Below are 7,142 nucleotides of genomic sequence, written 5' to 3' on the forward strand. Positions count from 1 at the left end.
CTATTTCTATTTTTAAGAATTTTTTTTGTAATTTTTGTAAAACAAAAGAACCTGTTTTGTAAATAAAAGTCATCCTGAATTTGTTTGTTTGTTTTAATTCTTAGGATTTTCTGAGCCAAGGTCCACCTTACTTTAAAAGGCATTATTCACTCTGCTCTCGAGATTTTATTTTGTATACTTAGGCCCTGGTAAATATTATATATCAATATATTACTAGATGCTAGACATTTTCACCTGGAAAGTTTTAATACCAGAAACTTTATTAAAAAAATGAACTTGAGCAACCTTCTGGTGGGTGGGTGGAAGTCTAGGGAACAGTCCAGGAAAGGGAATGCTTAGGCCATTGGTGGAGTCTGCCCAGGACTAACTTCCCACCCTGGCTCTGCTCAGCCCTTTACTTGCCATGTACCAGGAATGAGCCATTTTCTCTGGGCCTCAAGCTGTTACAGAATAAATTACCATGGCAAGGGAAAAGCATCACCATGGCAATGGGAATGGGTGCCACTTTCCCCACCCCCACTTATAGGCTACCAGCATCTCAGATGCCTTCAACTACAACTCCCAGCATGCCATGAACAAGACTTCCTGAATGGGGGCTGCTGGGAAAGAGAAAGGAATAAAATGAATATATTGGTGAAAAATGAAGAGGAATGAGAGACATGGGGAGGCTGCTCCTGGTGTCTGGTCTTGGCAGCGCACTTTGGCAGGTGGGCTCTGCAGAGACAGTGGAAACCATTATCATGGCCTTCTTGTGGGTTCAGCTTATATGGTTCATTTTGACACTCCTTTGGTCCCAGCTGTCTGGAACCTGCCTGACCTTGCTTAAGGTTCCTGCCGTTGTGTGCCCTGGACTTGTTCTCTTAGTGTCTTCACTAGTCACCTGGCTGCTTAGCTCTGGGTCCTGCCTCATCAGCTGGGGAACTGTTGATTTCAGAGTTTGAAAGGAGGTCTATTATTTGAAGTCCTTTCTCCTCTCTCCCCTTTGAACTTCTCACCAATCAAATCTTTGAACACAAAGAGTCTGCTTTCTTTGCCTTTATGTGCACAGGTGCCACGGACCCTTAGTTTGGGCAACATGGGTGTTTCTCTTCAACAGTTTAAGGCAACTGGGCACCCCTCAGATTTGCCCAGTATCCATTTTTTTTATTCCTTGACTGGAAAAGAGTAACTACTCCTAGTGAGTCAGCCCTGTGGGAAAATTAGACTCATCTGCAGTACTGATGAATCAGGCCAGGCCTGAGAGCGGGACTTCAACAGCCCTTCCCAGCCCTTGTCTACGTCAGAGGAATGAATTCAACATTGAGACCAGAGTAAGACAAAAACAAGATGTTTATTGTCAAATAAGGAGAACAGGAAAGCTCTCTGAACAGAGAGGGATCTCGAGTGGGTAGCTGCTGAGGGGCAAGAAGCATCCATTTATATACTTTATTTGAAATAAAGGGGGGCGGGTGTGTTGGTTAGTAATCTGTTGTCTTGAACTGGCTGAATTCCATGACAGGTCCTTGTCTAGTTGATTCCAGCCATCTATGGAGTCTGAGTGCCAGGGTCTCCTTGGCTGGAGGATGTTTAGTTCCCAGAATGTGCAGACGAGGCTGACCTTGGTCCACAAAGGTGTTGCTTCATGGTGTGGGGCTGCCTCCAGAATGCCCTTTATTTTAGCATGTTTCAAAACGCTGTCTCAAGGCCAGGCAGCTAGTAACTCTAACTAAACGGGTCTGCCCATCTTACTTCCTCCTTCATTGCCTGCCATAAGCTCCTCCCCTGCCACGACATGCATCTGGTAGCAAAGCTCTTCATCGCATAGTTGTCGGGCAAACAAATAATGTACCTTCCTCAGGTTGTTACAAAGGCTGAATGTGAACTTCATATGAAATGCTTCCAAGAGCAGTGTGCATGTATGTGCAACCATGTCAGCTCTCAGGCATATTTTCTTTTGCTGTTCCTGAAATATATCAGTGTAATGGCAGGAGGGGCGCAGGGCAGGATCTCTACATCCCGAGCAGCCGGGGTAAAGGAGGAATCCTAGAGCCCTCGGTGGCTTCTTTCAGGCTTTTGAGTTTACCAGGTACATGGCAGTTTACCAGTTTACCAGGTGGGGCGGGTTGGGGGGGGCAGCAACCAGGAGGCTGGCAGGCCTTCGAGCTCCCAGCAAATCTCCGCTCCTTCTGCGCTCTCGGGTGTTCTCTTGTGACCTCTGCTTCTCTGCTGGTTCTGCTCTCGTTCTCTCTGCTCCTTTTGCTCTCTCACTTGTTATCCTTCTGGTAGTTCTGTTCTGATAAGCCAGTCTCAGCCCAAGTGTACCCACCCATGCATGCCCACACCCTCCTCCAGGTGTCTGCCATCAGGCATGCATCTAATCCAACGGTAGGAGGGCAGAAAAGCCTGACATGTTGCTATTTACCCTACAATCAGGTAAACATACGTTTCTTGGAGCTATTTAATAATAAATAAAAGAGCTGAGAAGTTGTCTGGCTATTTTGCCTAGAAGTTTTAGAAATTGTCTCTAAATAAGACCCTATTAAGAGAGAAATTAAAATCAATAGGTGGTTTGGGGCCTCCAGTGACACCAGAGGTTAAGACGCAGCACTATGAAGCTATCTGCAGCCACTGCAACACGAGTTTGATCCCTGGCCAGGGAGAAACCCAATGGCGCAGCAGACCTCTCCTGTCTCACCCACTGCTCCTCTTAGCAGTGTATTTCAGTAGATCTGCCTGTTCTGCTCCCCACTCTGTCTCTAGTGGATCCTCTCATCCCCTGCATCTCTGGCCTGCACCCCAGCTCCTATGTGCATAAATAAATAGATCTTTTTTAAAAAAATAAAATCAATAGGTGATTTAACTAACAGACATCTAATCTCAGAAACTATTTCACCTGTCTAGTTTAAAGTATTTATCAATGTTTCCTACAAATATGTAAACTGTTCATTTTTCATCTCTTTACTTTTTCAGCACCTTCCTCAGATCGGTGATTGTGGCAGCCCACATGAAAATAAGACTTTCTAACACCCAAATGAAAAGAAACAACCATTTTTTTTTTTTTTAAATTTAATGACGTTAGTGGAAGGACTACAGGATAAAGTGGAGACTCAGACCATTTGCACAGAAGAGGCAGAGAAAGGACTGCAGATTCTGGCAGATGACAACTCTGTCCAACCTCTGCATTGAAAACATCAACCAAACTCCAGCTCCAGCATCCTTCTGACAGTTTAAGGCCCTGTCCCCAGGTGACCTTAGCACATGCACTGTGCCCGTAAAAGGCCTGCCTGAGAGAGCCACATGCAGCCAGAAGTTACTGTGTTCCAGCCCGAATTGCTGGTCTGCATTTGGATCCCAAGCACCTTCTTAGAGCAGGTACTTTAGAAAGCTTCCAATTAGAACTCCCACCTCCATCCTTTAAAACAACCACCTTAAGCTGTTTGCTCAAAGGACCCAGAACTGTCTCTGAAATGCAAACATCGCCTTGCTCCTATTTGCACCACTGCCTCCTGCCAGACGGAAGCACCAACCACAAAACCCAGATAGCTGGTCTTTTGTTTGGAGGAAGTCCAGTTCACTTCAAGCTGGACCCTCTTGCCAGCTGTAATCGTCTTACTGAACAAAGCCTCCCCTCACCAATTTGTAGCGTCTAACTTTGTCTAGCCATGACTTGTGATCTGTCAAACTGATACAGGTTGTCAGCTGGACAGAACTGTGACAGGATTTGCATAGATGGAGGTGCCAGTTTACAAGCCAACTGACACTGAGGGTTTAATCAAGTATCAGACGAAAAACATCTCACATTTCCATCAACTTGGAATTTAAATTGCATGCAGCTAGAAGAGAAACAATGTACTGATCACAAAGAAAAATGTCAGCTCAATACCCTGGTGAAACAGCCTATACAAATATATAGCTTAAGATAAACACTGGCGATGCGTTTTACAGCTTATGTCAAAATTTAAACAAAAGGTGTGTTAGAAATCTCAAACGCTGCCATTCTGTATTTTTAACTATCTCCTCCTAGTCTTTTCCAATAGATACAATTTTTTACAGTTGTCACATCTCTTTCAAAAGGCAGTTCGATATGTCAAGAAATTTTCTGTTCATTTGTCACATTTATGCGGAAAACAATTTTAATGTAATGGAAAAATTAAAAGTAGGATGTTGAAATTCACCTAATCTGGTAGTCTTTGATACAAACTGGATTGTTGTATTTATAGAAGACACTCTTTATTGACCAAAGTGAAAAAAGGTAAAATATAATTAGCAGTTTAACTATGAACAGGAATTAGGGATTTAAGCACAAAAACATGAATAATTAATATCAAATGTTTACACCCCTGTTCTAGAATAGTGCTTTACCACTTTCAAATTCCACCCTGACCTCTCTGTGAGATGCCATGCACCATGTACTTGCTGTGGCCTCATTAGTGGTCTCTGCAACTGTTACAGGGCAAACCCCGATATAAAATGGGGTTGCCTGACTGTGGGACCTCACCCGCATGCTTAAAGGGGACTTATTAATGCTAAACTGCAGACATAACAAAAGGTTGATGAAAGGTTTATTTACAAGGGAAGGGGAAGTGGGAAATGAATAACTCAGGGAGAAAAACAGTGAGATAAGTTCGTAAATGTGTCCTACCTGTTCCGCTGACCTGGAATCCCAATGACCTGGTGAGCTGGCAAAAACCTAGCACACAGCGTGGCCAAGGGGCAACCCCCGGCCACATGGCCAGTTAATATCCAAACCTGAGAGCCTAGTTGCTTAACTCCACCCTCGGGTCCTCGCAACCTCCCCTTTGGTGATCATGGGATTTGTAGTTCCCAGTGTCGTGGGGGGTGGAGTCCACAAAGCCTGCATGGAGTTTGCTCAGGACATCCTTCACCCCTATCACAGTCACTTCCCACTTGTCACTCAACCCCAGCATTCCTGCCTCTTCAAGGAGGTCGCACTTCCCCCCCACAGCCATAGACTAGTCACCCCACATTCCCTGTCATTGCTGGTTTTGCAAGTCAAGTGAGGCACTGGTAGTCACAAAGACATGGGGGAAAGTTGCTGAGAGGCTTCTGGGAGGGTTTTCTGGCTAGTAAAGTTATGAGACACACCTGTAGCATGGATGCCTCTCCTTCCACTGAGGGTTGCAACGATGTAAGATTTCTTTATAATCCGGCCTAATCAGGATACCCTGTGGCTCAAAACACCTCCTACTGGTATACTCCCCAATTTAAGAAATGCTGCTGGATAACTTTGGAGAGACCGAGATGAGACAGCTGTGATGTCTGAGACATTCCTGAGAGATGTCTGTCTCCATGCGTATTCACTCCACGAACATTTTCACAGGGCACTCACATGCTAATTCTATCAGCACATATATATTAACAACAAAAACACCACCGCTATTTTTACTTTAATAAATGTTTATTTAGTGCCTGCCTACTATGAGGCACTGTGCGCCACGAAGAGTATGCAGATGAACAAGTCCTAATTCCTGCCTTTAACAAGCGTGGGAAATCAGACATATACACAATTAACTTGCATACAAGGCAGTAAGTTATAAAGTCCATGAGACTGACACAAATAAGAGAACCCAGGGGAAGAATATATTATTTTTGGATGAGAACATGAGATTAGAGAAGGTGCCTTAGAAGTAGGGGGGTGAAAAATAACAGGTCAGATATGGATAGGAAGGAAATTAAAACGAAAAAATAAATCCTAGCTCTGTGACTGAGATGGCAGGCCTCCAGCTGCACTGGAGCCGCAGGGTGGGGGTAGGAGCAGGGGAGAGCTGGACAGACATCCTCCACTGAGGATGTCTACGCCAGTCAACTTCAGTGGAAGCTTTTTACAGAGATGTTTTGATCCGATACAGTTTAATCTGGTGGATCTGGTGACTTCACAGAAGGAGGCATTGATAGTAGGCCAGGTTAAGAGTGATTGGAGCCTGAACTAGAGTAACTAGGTGGTGACAGCAAAAATGACAAAGTTCCAGGTGGATGATGGAGACAGGGTTAAGAAGATTAGGTAACTAAAATATGGGGGAGAAAGGAGGTGACATGATGGCAGGGCTGTACCTAGTGACAGAACTAGGGAAATCCAGAGAGAAAAAGGTTTGTGCGAAGAGAGGAGGGGAGAGGTGAGCCTGATGCGGGCGGCCGTCAGGTGGAGGGCCAGGCAGGCAGTTACCTGGTCTGAGAGCCAGGGCAGAGGCCATGCTGCACACGGACTAGACAGGCACCATGCAGTGGCAAGAGCTGAAGCCATGGAATCACCAAGACAGCCCCTGCCTTGGTGGAAGAGTGGTCTAAGAAACAACCTAGCGGCACATGTTCCTAAAATACAGAATTCTCACAGAAAATTCATTAAGTATGATGATGCATCATATGAGAAGTGCTGTTTCTCTGCGTGTGTTCTATCTTCACTCCTGAGAAACTATTCCTTCAGTTTTGTGATGGGAGCAGGCGCCTCCACTGTGGAGGGTCATTCTGAAAAGGTTACTCCAATGAGAGTTTCTTTAACTTTTCATCATCACTTATTTTGAAGGCTTTTCTGTAACAGTTATTTTTCTAAGGATTTCAGAAAAGTTACTGGTTGCTCCCACCTCACTGAGACTGAGCTGGAAAGAACCTACATGGTCATCTCCATCTCCTCTGTTTTACAGATGAGGAAACTGAGGCCCACCCAGGCCAGGGGCCTTGCTAAGCAAGGGACGGCGAGGTGGGGGCTGTGAGCCAGACTCTGCTTTTCTCTCTTCCGAGGCTGTGTCCTCAGGTGCCTGGCTACCATATAATACAGAAAAATAATAGGTAGGTAGACAAGTACAAAGATACGTAGGTACACAGATAGCTAAACAAGTGGCCGGGAATAGCACATCTATATTTTTAACTTTTATTTAAGTGGGGAAAAGGAGAAAATGGCTTATGTGAGAAAGGCAATTTTTGGACCCATTAGCGCCTTGTATATCTAAAAAGCCAATGATTAAAAAATAATAACAATTAAAGAAACATAATAAAACAAAACAGAAATAAGTAGACAACTATAAATTGGAGACATTCTGCAGGGGAGAGGAAGGAAGAGGGATCAAAATGTGGGAGGGATAAGCACAAAGGACTATGGTGATGGTGCACAGGGAACTAGTGGTGGAAATTAGATGGGGACTACACCT

Source organism: Talpa europaea (assembly GCF_964194135.1).
Source record: "Talpa europaea genome assembly, chromosome: 4".
NCBI lineage: Eukaryota > Metazoa > Chordata > Mammalia > Eulipotyphla > Talpidae > Talpa > Talpa europaea.